At 43.1% G+C, this 14,340-nt stretch overlaps 1 protein-coding gene across 1 annotated transcript in view; it reads left to right on the top strand.

The window, feature by feature from the left end:
* The first annotated feature begins 11,398 nt into the window (after positions 1-11,398).
* The window catches only part of LOC113585115 (solute carrier family 45 member 4), a 38,629-nt gene continuing 35,687 nt past the window's right edge, over positions 11,399-14,340 (top strand). The window contains exons 1-2 of the mRNA XM_035525578.1: positions 11,399-11,552; positions 12,829-12,922. The gene's annotated coding sequence lies outside the window, so the exon portion shown is untranslated. The remainder of the gene's footprint in view (positions 11,553-12,828; positions 12,923-14,340) is intronic.

The raw sequence follows: 14,340 nt of genomic DNA, 5'->3' as shown, positions 1-14,340 counted from the left end.
AAGAGCCTCATGGGGCCAAAACGAGGATTTTAGCTCCTGTCCTTCGCCGGATGGTGGCTGAGGAATGAGCCCCTAACTTTTGCCCTTGAGGGCAGTGTATTAACTACTCAGCAGGAATGAGTCATGTTACGTGTATGTATGTATGTATGTATGTATGTATGTGACAAGAGAATTCTCCTCTAACTGGAGGACCAGAGAGTGTATGTACTGATTTTAGTGCAAGGAAAAGCATCAAATGCCAGTGTGGCAGAGTGTGAGAGTGGTTGACATCCGTTCTTTCCTTTCCTGTTTTAGCGATTTAGTAGGGTGTAACCGTGCAGATGATTAACCATGCTTTTGATTTTATTACTAGGAAAATAAAAAAAAGATCGTCAAAGTGAAACTAAACACGTATTACTGAGCGAACTGCGGGTTGTGGTTTCATTCGCCCTGTAATTCATTGCTACCACCATTGATGAAGGGATGCTTGTCAAGCTCCCATCTACTGCCGAAAGACTGCCCACACACCCTTACTGCACACTCTAAACAGAATTCTTTGCCTAATTGTTTATTTTCTTCTGCACTTGATTTAATGGACAGATTGGCTAGTGTGTTTATGTCTGGGAGGACAGAGTCGGAGTCAGGGGCAGCACAGCCTCTCGAGCTCCTCCACAGGGCGCTTTGCACGAGGAACCGCTTGCGAAGTTCATCTGACATTTGCGAGATCGAATCCTTTTCGGGACTTGTTTGAACCTATTGTTCCATTAGGCAACGTCGAATCCAAAACACGAGCCTGCCACACACTTGAACTGTTTTGCTTTTCTTTTTACTTTTTATGTTATCCTGAAGATAGCGTAAAAGAAAGCCACCATGCTGCCTTAAAAGGTTTCAAGCTTTCGGGGCCCTGATGTTTAGATGGCGAATGAATGTGTGAAGTGTGAAAAGAACAGACTCACTGATGTTCATTTGCACTTTCTTTTTACGAAATTTTAATAAAGTAAGACATTTAACACTGAGGAAAGCAACGCGCAACGATTGTTTACATTTTAATAGGACCGCGTTGTTCCTTTTATTGAGAAAGACTACAATTATTAGGATTTTATATCTTCCACAAGAGGGCAGTGTTTCATGAAAAATACACCTTATGATACCGTATTGTTCTAAAGTAAGGTGAAAGCCAAAACTACTCCCGAAGAAATGTTAGCGTGCCCCATTACGCTTCAAATAAATAATCTATAATCAGGGTTTACACTTTCACAGTTCTTAACAGAATGTTTTAAATAGGTGAATTAAATGTAGTGACGTTCAAATAAATGAGAATTCTAACACAATCTGTTTTAAACACGCAAAACTACCAAAAAAGGGAGTACAATCCATTTTACATTCAGTAGCTAAATAGACACACATCCTCACTTACACACACACACACACACACACAAAGGTAGGGAGTTCAATGATGATCTTGGCGCATGTGCTTGTGAGTTTTGTTCATTTGAATGACATGCTCTCTCAAGATACAAACGAGACTGAGCCCAGGCTTGTATATTCTTCCACCTTGACAGAGCTGCAGCATCCGGTTCCCTCTGAGCAGTGTCAGGGCAGTTGAGAGAGAGGCGGTTAAACTGCAGCGGCAGACGTCATGATACATAGCGAAGCTTCTCAGAGTCCCAGCAGTCTCATGATCACACTAAGCACCTTCAACTGCTCGCATCAGCATCTTCCACCACAAATAAGGAAACTCTTTTATGAACATGCACGCAAGCACGCACACAGGCACAATCACACACACATTAGTCATGCAGTCCAAAATCACAGACCAGTGTTACATCAAAATGTGCAGGCATGTGCAAAGTTTCTTCAAATCTAATCCATATTTCTCTCATGGTTGGCAATTACTGTTTTACAGATATGTGCAGTGTCAGCAGTGGTAGGGTAGGGCACAGTGATATAGCTGGTAGGGTAGGGTAGGGTAGAGTGGTAGGGTAGGACACAGTGACATCAGTGGTAGGGTAGGGTACAGTGACAGGTGGTAGGGTAGGGTAGGGCACGGTGACATCTAGTGGTAGGGTAGGGAAGGGCACAGTGATATCAGTGGTAGGGTAGGGCACAGTGGTAGGGTAGGGCACAGTAACATCAATGGTAGGGTAGGGCACAATGGCATAGGGGGTAGGGTAGGGTAGGGCACAGTGGTAGGGTAGGGCACAGTGATATCAGTGGTAGGGTAGGGCACAATGGCATAGGGGGTAGGGTAGGGCAGAGTGGTAGGGTAGGGCACAGTGATATCAGTGGTAGGGTAGGGCACAGTGACATAGCTGGTAGGGTAGGGTAGGGCACAGTGACATCAGTGGTAGTGTAGGGTAGGGCACAGTAACATCAATGGTAGGGTAGGGCACAGTGGCATAGGGGGTAGGGTAGGTTAGGGTAGAGCAGAGTGGTAGGGTAGGGCACAGTGATATCAGTAGTAGAGTAGGGCACATTGGTAGCGTAGGGCACAGTAACATTAGTGGTAGGGTAAGGCATAGTGACATTAGTGGTAGGGTAGGGCACAGTGACATAGGTGGTAGGGTAGGGCACAGTGACATTAGTGGTAGGGCACAGTGACATTAGTGGTAGGGTAGGGCACAGTGACATTAGTGGTAGGGTAGGGCACAGTGACATTAGTGGTAGGGTAGGGCACAGTAACATTAGTGGTAGGGTAGGGCACAGTAACATTAGTGGTAGGGTAGGGCACAGTAACATTAGTGGTAGGGTAGGGCACAGTAACATTAGTGGTAGGGTAGGGCACAGTAACATTAGTGGTAGGGTAGGGCACAGTAACATTAGTGGTAGGGTAGGGCACAGTAACATTAGTGGTAGGGTAGGGCACAGTAACATTAGTGGTAGGGTAGGGCACAGTAACATTAGTGGTAGGGTAGGGCACAGTAACATTAGTGGTAGGGTAGGGCACAGTGACATTAGTGGTAGGGTAGGGCACAGTAACATTAGTGGTAGGGTAGGGCACAGTAACATTAGTGGTAGGGTAGGGCACAGTGACATTAGTGGTAGGGCACAGTGACATTAGTGGTAAGGCACAGTAACATTAGAGGTAGGGTAGGGCACAGTGACATTAGTGGTAGGGTAGGGCACAGTAACATTAGTGGTAGGGTAGGGCACAGTGACATTAGTGGTAGGGTAGGGCACAGTAACATTAGTGGTAGGGTAGGGCACAGTGACATTAGTGGTAGGGTAGGGCATCTGCTGGTCTTTCTTTCTCTTTCTCTGCTGCAGCATTCAGAGAACTGAATGAGTCACCTTTTGAGAATGTGAGAGATGCTTTAGCACTCCAGTATCAAAACAAAAGGCTCAGAGAGCACCTTGTTCTCAAACAAACCTCAAGAAGTCGTCACAGTTCATATCTCAGGGGTAACCTGCCTCCATAGGCCAAAGCAAGGTTTCACGACACGCAAACAGCCTGGAACAACCTGGCCCTGATTCTGTCGTTGCACCATTAAGAGAATTACAACCAGTTGTGTCCCAGTGTGGTGTGGCAGCCTGCTCTGTATCTGACAAGAAGGCCCAGAGACGGGTGCTGCAAAACTGCTCAACACATCATCAGCACCTTGATCCTTGCCATCATGAACCGGAGTGATGGCATGTCTGGAGGGCATGCAGCATTACAAGGGACCCCTTACATCATAAATATATCAAATTTATCACATATCATTTATATATATATATATATATATATATATATATATATATATATATATATATATATATACACACACACACACACATATATACGTGTATATATATATATATATATATATATATATATACGTGTGTATATATATATATATATATATATGTATATATATATGTATGTATATATATATATATATATATATATATATATATATATATGTATGTATGTATGTGTATATATACATATACATATAGACATATATATGTATATATGTATATATATATATATATATACATACATATACATAATTATATATATATATATAAAATTTATATATATATATATATATATATATATATTTATATATATATATAATTTACACTTATAGATGTATATACTTAATATTTATATCATATACAGTATATTTGTTGCTTAGATCATATTTACTAAATTCTTTAGTATGTCCAAAAGTATGTGGACACCCCTCTTAATCATTGAGTTCAGGTATTTCAGCAACACACTGATAACATGTATTTGAAATCAAGCACAAAGCTGTGTAAGCTCCATAGACTAACACTAGCAGTCACTAACCAACACTAACGAGTCATACTGAAGAGCTCATTGACTTTAAGTGCGACACTGTTATAGGATGTCACCTTCACCACAAATCGGTTTCAAATTTCTGTCTCACGTGTAAGAGTTATTATTGTGAAATGTAAATGTCTATGAGCAAAGGCACAGACCGCGGCTGCCAAGTGCTGATGACTGTAGCACGTGCAGATTACTGGTGCTCTATTGCCTCACTCTGCACAGAGTCCAAACTGCCACATCAGCACAAGAGAAAGCCATTGGGAGCTTCACAATATGTTCTTCCATGGCCGAGAAGCTACGCAGAAGTCTTAAGGTCGCTACGCGTAAAGCCAAGTGTTGGCTGGAGGGATGTAAAGCACACATCCACCGGACCCTGAAACGTGTTCTCTAGAGTTATGAATTACGCTTCACTGTCTGGTAGGCTGATGGATGAATCTGGGTTTGGAGGATTCTGAGAGAACTCTACTTACCTGAATGCACAGAGCCAACAGTAAAGTTTGGTGGACGCAGGATAAAGTACTGAAAGTCCAGAATCTTTTCTCAGGGTTCGTTCTAGTTCCAGTGGTCCCAGTGAATGATATTATTAATGCTATAGCACTCAAAGACATTTTAGACAATTATATGATTCCAAATACCAACAGTTTGGGAAGGCCCTCTCCTGTTCCAACAGGAACAGAAAGCAAGCTCTAGAAAGACATGGTTTGACATGTTTGGTGTGGAGGAGCTCCAGTGTCATGCGGAGAGCCCTGAACTCAACCCCACTGAACACCACTGGGATGTATTGGAATGTCAGTTGCAAGCCAGGCCTTCTTAACCAACTCTAGTGCCTGACCTCACAAATGCTCGTTTGACCGAATGGGGACAAATCCTCAGAGACACACTCCAAAATGTTGTGGAAAGCCTTCCCACAAGAGTGGTGTGTGTGAGTGTTGGGGTGGGGGGGGTGCTAATACCATAATAATGCCCAAGGATTTGGAATGGGATATCCATATTGTGACAGCCCTCTCTTAGACTCCTACCCCCAAGTCAGTGTAACCACTCGGCTCGTGGCTCGTGGTGTGTTTGTGTGCATCTTGTCCTCCATCAGCATGCCCCTCTTGTGTTAGTCTGTCTCTCATGACACCTGTGCCTAGCCACAGTGCTTGTTTAAGTCCCTGTGTTGTAGCTGTTCTTTGTCTGGGTTTATCCCAGTGTGCGCTGTACACGCTGCGCTTCAGCAGCCCTATTGTTAGTTATCAACTTTATCGTTGGTCGTTTTGTCGTCCAGTGATCGTTCCTTGTTGTTCTTTGTGTCCTGTTTAATAAACCGTCTGTGTGGAAGCTGTGTGCCTCACTGCCCTGTCACACAAATAAATGTAATGGTCAGGTGTCTCATAGAAATCCACCAGCCGCACAGTCAACCAGCAAGATGAATCATAGGAATTCTTGGATGCACTAGTCAAACACTACCACTAGCATCAACAACAAAACTATCAAGGAGGGGAAAGAAAACAAAACGAAACCTGCAGTATAACTAAGAAAGAGGAAATGGCGAAGGTTAGATACGGCGTATGTATTGGTCTGAGACGTGATATGAGACTGGTAGCTGGAAGGATGTGGGTGTTTTTCTTTTTCCAAACTGAATCGTCAGCACTGTGGCAACAATGCAAAGACAAATTCTCGATACCGAGTCTGTGGGATTAGTGCCCACGTGTGTGTACCAGACCACCGGCCCGTGCATATACGGTCTGGGAACTGGCTGACTGGAGTAATATTTTGGTGGCCGGTGGGGTATGAACACAAAATGAGTCAAAGGAGCCGAGTGTGAGTTTCCTGGTGTAATACGTGCATAAGAATAACAAGCAGTGGGAAATCTCACAGAAGGCTTCCTGCTCCGGCGGAATCCACGGGCTTGGGTCTATCACACGATCTCTGGCCGCAGGAGGCCTGTGTGTCAAGCACGCTGTGTCAGAACAAGCAGCCAGGTCTTTCAATGTCCCGATGTCCCTTGACCCTTATATATGGGCTTTTAATGACATGTTTAAGTGGGTGTGGTGTGCTTGGCATCCGTTCCAGTTCTGATTCAATGCCAAACAATACGCAGTTTATCTTAAATAACATTGCGGGAGTCAGAATACTATAAAACAATGGAATTAAATCCTCTATGTGAGTAAGATGAGCTCTAGCAGGGCTTATGTACCACAGGTGACCTTACACAGAGGTAACACAACACAGTATAACGTGCTAGTGATTCCATTCAGCCTGTGTGTCTGCAGGATACAGCAGGACATATGGATGTCCTCCTCCCTCAAATGGAATCAGGCGAGACATACTGCGCTCTGGAGCCTATCAGTGCCCAGAGTGATGGAGAGGCGAGAGGAAGCCAGGGCCCATGGGAGGCCAGGGCCCAAACAAGGCTGTGTGGAGATAGGGGCCACTGGGATCTTCAACCAGGTGCGGGCTACGGAGAGGCCGGCCAGGAAGCCATTGTGTTGATGGAGTGCGGAGTGGGTGAGCGCTACGTCTGGCCTCTGGCCTGGCCTGCTTCCAGAGGCCCATTGTTCCTCTGTGTGAAGTGGCCCTTTATCTGCAGGGTCTGCTTCAGCTCCGACTCACTTTCACACCCGCCAGAATAGCGGGGGGGCACACTGGCCAAACGTGTTGGACTCTTGTCCACCTCTTCTTCTTTCTCCACTGGTCTCTCTCTCTCTCTCTCTCTTCTTCTCTATCTCTCTCGGTCTTCTCCCTTTACTGGACAGCCTTTATTAATGTATACTCACTTTGCTCACTTTTTGTGATCACTTATATTTATGGTGCACCTGTAGGCTTCCGTCTCTTTTCAGTCAGTTCAGTATGCTCGGAAGGAATTGGTTTTCGCTGCACAATTGTAGCTTCTATCATGAATCCTTCCTGAGGTCTGGATATTCTGTGTATGTGTATATAAAGCCATGTGTATTAAAATCATAACCTTTGCTCAAAACCAGGTCACTCTGAACTTAAAGAGGCTAATAACAATTGACACAACGTACGCGGGGTCACTGGACGGGTCTGTCTACTGACTTCAGAGTATAGTAGTAGTGCTGGGTGGATTATTATAATTTCAAAAAATAGCGAATTTCCAAAATGCACCTTAAATGTTGTAGTTCCTTTCAAGGATCCAGACTTGGGTGCTTAGGTCAGCAAACAGTTCTGCATGTTGAAAACAGAATAGCTCACACATCAAAAAGCAAAGACTGGGCAGGCCCAGATTTTTTTTTGTTTTGTTTTGTTTTGTTTTGTTTTTTTATTGACCAAACAAAGTGCTGAAGTGCAAAGTGCATATAGTGAGAACTAAAAGCCAACAAATGGTTCATTGACCAAACTTCCATCAGTGCACTGCACAATATTAGTCAAGCTATGTGTAAGTATGAAGTGGTGGATTTGTCTAATAGATTAAAATGAAAGGTTTTTAAATAACAAACTGTTCAAATAACTGTCAATTTTGTAACAACTGTAAAAAATCAAATTAAAAAAACATCGTAAATCTCATGTTGATCTGCATATTCCAATACTCATCATCATTTGTCATCACCTCATATCAAAAAGTTATGTTTAAAATGGAACTGCCTGGTCAGATTTATTTTACTTAGAAACTGGATGTTGAATTAATGTAATTAAGAGGTTTGGCTTCTCAGTAAAGGTATGCATTCAGTTTTCTCTAACTACATTTAATCCCGTTATTTTACTTCTTTAATTAAACTGGAATAGACTGGAATATGAACAGGTATGCAGACTTAGTCTGTCCCCATGGTTTAATTACTAAGACGTAAGAACTAGTTTTGACCACCATCCCCACCCCACAAAAAAAGGAAAAAACACCAGAAAGGCACTTTTGTCTCCTTATCGTCTTGAAAGGAAGTAAATGTCTTTTCAAATCACACAGTAAGTCTCCAGAATGACCAAAACCTCATTAAAAGTGTCTGGAAAAACAGCAAAACAACCAGGCTTAGAGGAAAGAGAAAGTAAACAATAATAAAGCTGCATGGGCATGAGCGGGCATGAGCGGGCTTGAACAGGAGATTATCAGATTTAGCCGCAAGCTAGACCTCCCCCTGCATCTCTCGCGCAGCCTGCAACGTGGTTACCGGGAATCAGACCGCAGGACTTGGAAACTGGTCAAAATGAGCAGTGGATCAAGGTCTGGAAGGGAGGGGACCTCAGGGACTAATCTCAGTGTTGCAGTGTTGCAGTTGCTGTCATTAGATAAGACTGTGGGAGTGGGTTAATAATAATAACAATAATAACAACAACAACAACAATCATAATAATAATAATAATAACAACAATAATAATACATTATATTTATATAATGCTTTGCAAATGCCCAAAGACTCTTGGCTTTGGCTTCCTTGACTGGAAAGGGCTGCCCTTTACCTTGAGGAATTATTTTGGGTGGATGCAAATATCTTAAATCTGCTTAAAATATCTCCTTGGCCTCCTGGTGCAGTGCAAAGACCTGTTGGAATGTCAGGGGCAATTTCCAGCTATACCTCTCTCTCTTTCTCCCATGTCCAGTCCATTTCAGTGCCTCATTATATCAGACCACAATCACAATTAGATCACAGTGTAGCCAACATCTAATGCTGAAATCAAATTAAAATGGCTTCACAATTAATTATGCCCAGACCCCAGACAGTCTCACTTGAGTAACTTAATTTTGCTGTGTGCCAATAGAGCAGGCTTAGTATCTCTTAGATCTGCACACGCGCCCAGCTCCCTAAATGGCGATACGATCAGGACCTCCGTTTTAAAACGTTTTACAACAAAAGGGAAGCCGAGTTTTATATGACGAAAGGAACTGCCCATCAAGGAAGATCAGAGGTATCAACCCACAAACAGAGATGGTAAATTTAAGAAACATTTTCTGAAGTCAAAGCTTTGTTTGTGTGTGAAATTCAAGCAAGAGATGTAACACTGTAAGTTACTTGGTTTACAGAGAAAGCATTCAGTGTCCTGTTGGCCAGTGTCTTATCAGACCAGCTGAGTAGGCCTGTCTCTTGAAGTGGGTACATGTCTCAGAAGCCAATTTTAACAAACCAATATAGAGTAAGTTGACAGTATAATCAAGAGAAATCACTTGCAACATTGTCACAAGCAATTAACTTTAAGCTCGTCTTGTTCCACAGAATTCTGCTACTTTCAAACATACAAGCAGGCTAGCCCGAAGGCACGTGTTCCGTGCATGCGCTGAGCCACCGCTCTAACAAGGTGAGCTAAAGCTTCATCCTTCCCTCGAGCCTCCGAGTAGGAACCAAAACTATTACGTCGAGATTCTCGTGATTAGCGGCACGTCCATAAATGCGTATACTCGAACTTGGATTTTTATTTTTTATTTTTTTTTGACCCACGGTTTGTATTGCTTGTTTCTCATCATCAGTGTAATATAATAATTGCATTAGTTATTACAATAGTTATTAAATGATAACTATTTTGCAATGGTTTATTGTGTTTTAATATAAATTGTGACATCGTGAATCACATTATATAAACTTAGCTTAATGTTATCGTTTTTCTTCGTGTTCTTAAAGTGTGCACAATGCAAATCGCAGAGAGTTACGGCTAGCTTTCAATTACTCACCTGTACGTAGGCCGACAAGGGCGTAAGAGTTCATACATTAGCCTGACGCTGATGTATTAGATGGCGCTGAAGTACATTTATTACCTAATGTAGGCTACATGAAATAGATTTGAACTGTCACGTAACCACATGTAATTATCTTTGTAGATAAGGTATAATGGACTGATTTATTTCACTTTATCTAGTAGGGTTTTTTTTACATATTAATGTATACCTTTAAAATTAATAAATTATCATATAAGGACATTTCTGTTGTATTCCGTATTAACACTGTATTTTTTAAAATCATTTTCTGTGTTTTAGCCCATCGAGTTGCCCTGCCTATAGTTATATATAGCCTATATGTTAATAGCATTTGTTATAAGGGCGTTTATATACTAACTCTATAATAATTTACGTTGGTAGAAATGTCGCCTGATCGACGAATGGGCCTATGCGCTACGGTAGAACATTTCAACAAGGTGGGACAAATAAAACCCCGTTCCAGGAAAACAGCTACAGGCGCACAACGAGCGAGAGAAAAGTTAAAGTCCTGAATAAACAGGAGCCCAGAGCGTCCAGGAGAATGTCCATGAAGAGCTTTTACTCCGTTTCATGAGTAGTCTATTACTGTTGTAGGCAAACCCACTCTGGCACCGCAGAGGACTTCACTGTAAATCATAATGTGGACGATGTGAAAAACACATTAAGTGAGTTTCATGCAGACAGTGACTCAGCTTTTAAAATGTCATGCGATATCAACTTTCAACGTTTTGAGTTACAACTGGAGAGAGTTATAACGAAGCAAAAATCATGTCCGGGGTAAGAGGACCTATAAAGAAGATACAGGACGACAGACATCCATCCCTGGCAGCCGTTAATCAACGCCAGACACGTTTTGCTGCGTGAAAGTTGGTTAAAACTGATTACATCTTTGACTTTAAAGAATACTACTCTAAAGAGTAGTAGTGCATACAGACACGCAGAGAAGACGTGTTGCCTAGAGAGGCAGTATAGCCTATTCATGTTCTGTTTCGTATTCTTTGCTAGCGCCAAATAAATCCAGTAGAAAAAAATAAATAAATTTTATATATATATATATATATATATATATATATATATATATATATATATATATATATATATATATATATATATATATATATATATATAAATGGAATAATGATGAAAGTTACATGTGTGGATTTGTATCTGAATTAATTAAGAAAATATATTACACGAGAGGGGTGAAATATAGCATAATAATCGTGTTATGGATTTTTAAAAGTTTCACATATAAATGAGCTCGTCTCTTATTTTATTTTTGCTCCTTTGAAATGTGGTTATTTTAATATTGCTTTTGATTCCACTAACTGTTTTAAATGGTACTACTTATCTATCTATGAAAAAATAGGGCGGTGGGGGGGGGGGGGGGGGGGGGAACGACATCAGCTAAGACGCGCGTCCAGACCCTTTACCTTTAACTCCAAATCCTCGCCCCTTTATTCAAATACGCGTGGTGCGTCAGCGGAAGCGGCACGTTTATTTCCGACAGATATTGCCTTTAAAGGCGCATTAAAGTGGCTTAACTGGAAGACGTCCCCGAGGCTTTGGCCAATGCACCAAAACAAAAATACCTTACAACGGGAGCGTAGGATAACGGCGCACACTGTAGGAGTAGCACACTCCCACGGTCTCTTGTGTCAAACGCCAGGTATCCGGGTGAGTATTCTGAATGCTGAGTTATATTTGTGGTGAAATCAATATCCTAGCTGGGTAACACTAGAGCAGCATCTCAGGTCGCCGCGGCTTGACTGGACGCTGTGAACGCTGCTGGAGCGGAGCATCGATAACAAAGAAGTCATTTCCATCTCGTTATAAGGTTGTATTTTTCCATGGTGTGCTGCCCCACAGACTCCTTTGCCTACTGGTGCAAAAGTGGCGTTAGTGGCTTAATTTGTTAACAGAAGGCGGGTTTGCTTGCTTCAAGCCAAAGAATGAGATCTCTATCAGCAGGGTTGCAGTCCTAGTTAAAACACATCCCGAAATGGTTGTTTTATGGAATCTGTTTTTAACAGTCAGTGCAACGAGTGTCTGGTCATCAAGTGCACGCATTTGTTGAGATAGCCAAGAGTCGTGACTGTCATGGATGCATTTTTGCAGCTTTTTTCCCCGACGGAACCGCATGTTGCTCATACTGGAATAATAACTTAGTTAATTTTTAAAAAATGATTCAGACTGAAAAATTCAGTGCTAATCAACCGGCATTAGATTGTAATCTACACTAGATGAAACATGCCAGTGTTGAAGTCCCCCGTACCCACCTGCTAGCTGGCAGTAACAGTCCAGGTAAGCTGTTACAGCGGAATCGTTACGCAATCTAATTTAGCAGGGAGACCGAATTCCAGCGTCTTAACCCAACATCACTTAAATTGGTAAGAATCACTGCATAAATGAGAAAACATCCGCGCAAATTTGATACACAGCTAACGGTCCTGCTCTGAAGAGTTTCGCTATGTTTACCATCACGGGTGACCTTGCATCTTTGTTCAAAAAGGTGGTGTTTGGGTAGCCATCTCATACTCAATTAGCTATTCCCTGTTGAAGAAACTATAGCGCTATAGGCTACTGCCATTGGTTTTCAGGTAGTTCATGACTGTGCATGAAGTTTTGTTAAACAGAAGAAAGTCACGAGGCGGTGTTGTGCTGCGCTCCCCGAAAGCAGAAGTTTCGTGCCGTCGGAGTTTTGTCGCTATCGCATCATGTGAGAGAATCACGCCTAGCTCAGCTCTGACCATCCTGGCCTGCACTGCACTGAACTCAGATGTAAACGTCCTCGCGCGCGCCTGTGACGTGAAGCAGACGGGTGTGTGCGGGTGCGCGCGTGCGTCGTGTTTGTGCTGCAGAGTGCTCGGGATGCCTGGTGTCTTGCGTGTTTGCCGCCGCTTCGCTTTTGAGAGCCGTGCGATGACCGCTGTCATTTGTTTGACCTTCCCAGGTGCCAAGACTGCTGTTGGGCTGGGGCCGGGTCTGTAGAAAAGCCGCTGCTGTATGCAGGCACCGGAGATTTATGAAGCTTTCAAGGCCTTTTGGTGAGTCTCATGAGCGCTGTGCTGAGGCTATAGTGCTAAGCCTGGTTCAGCATAACTGCAACTGGGTATGTTTGATGTCCCGAGGTAATCACACATGCACACCATACATGATTGGTAGACAGCAGAAGTATCACGTATGGCGCTGTTTCTTTGAAATGGGATTTTGCTGCTCTGTCGTTAAATCCAGAGGTGTATGCCTAAAACATACATGTTCACTTTGTGTGTGTGTGTGTGTGTGTGTGTGTGTGTGTGTGTGTGCGTATGTGCATGCGTGTGATAATGAGATCACGTTAGCTCCCCCTTCCTCATTGATTGCCTAACACTGGGGCAGACTCAGCAGAGCTGTTCACATGACTGTCAGAGGGAAGCAGAGCCCCAACCATCTGTGAGCACCGCCCCCCCCCCCCATCAAAACTAACTTAACCCAGGGCCAGGCCAGTCCCCCCCCCCCCCCCCCCCCCCCCCCCCCCCCCCCCCCCCCCCCCCCCCCCACCCCCCCCCCCCCCCCCCCCCCCCCCAAGCACTGAACGCCTTCTTAACTATTAGCATTATTATGAAAGGCTGCGATTAAATACTGGCGTTCACGTAGAGTGGATAGAGATAATGCATTTAAAAGGATCTCCCTTCACCAAATGATGATAATCTGCATTAAGGATAAGCAGTTAGAGTGAGTCAAATGTTTTGTTACAGTCCTGTAATGCACTTGTAACTACATCAGAGAAATATTCCACAACATGAATGGAGTCATGGTACTGACTTCACTGAAATGTGAAAATACTGTACAGCGGCCTCATACATAATGCAGGCCAGATTCAGATCGGTTTCATGTATTAGTGTAGTAGGCTCTAATGTGCACCTAGATGTGTGCGCGTGCATGTGTGCGCATGCGTGTGTGTGCGCGCATGCGTGCGTGTGTGTGCGTGCACGCACATGCAAGAAATGTTGCATTGGTTCAGTTGGTTCGTTAACCTGCAGTTGCGAGCATTTTTCTTCGAATATTGAAAGAAAAGAAGGTCAGACATCAGTGTGCTCAAAGTGAGCTCTGAAATGACCAATTTCTGAACATTATTCTATTTCACTGTATTGTTTTTTTCCTGAACATTGGGGTTTAGCTTTGTTTTAGCAGGGCAGGGACTTTTATAGGGAGTCAGAAGCATTACTGGGGGGGGGGGGTATCTGCTGTACTCAGGACCTTCTGTAATTTGTCATTTTTTCTTTCAGTACACTACTTCTTACTTGCTCCACTGTGACTCATATGTAAAGTGCTAAAGTGTTTCATTAATGCAGAGTGGCCATTCTCAGTAAAACGTGAGTCATTTCAGGTGCCCATCATACCCACACTCTGGCTCTGTCCCCACCTCTCTCTCTCTCTCTCTTTCTCTGATATTAATGAATCCAGGCCATGCAGCTTATGGTTG

The sequence above is a fragment of the Electrophorus electricus genome, chromosome 4 (genome assembly GCF_013358815.1).
Source record: "Electrophorus electricus isolate fEleEle1 chromosome 4, fEleEle1.pri, whole genome shotgun sequence".
Taxonomy (NCBI): domain Eukaryota; kingdom Metazoa; phylum Chordata; class Actinopteri; order Gymnotiformes; family Gymnotidae; genus Electrophorus; species Electrophorus electricus.
Note: the sequence above shows the minus strand (reverse complement) of the source record. Positions and strands in the feature narration are given on the sequence as shown.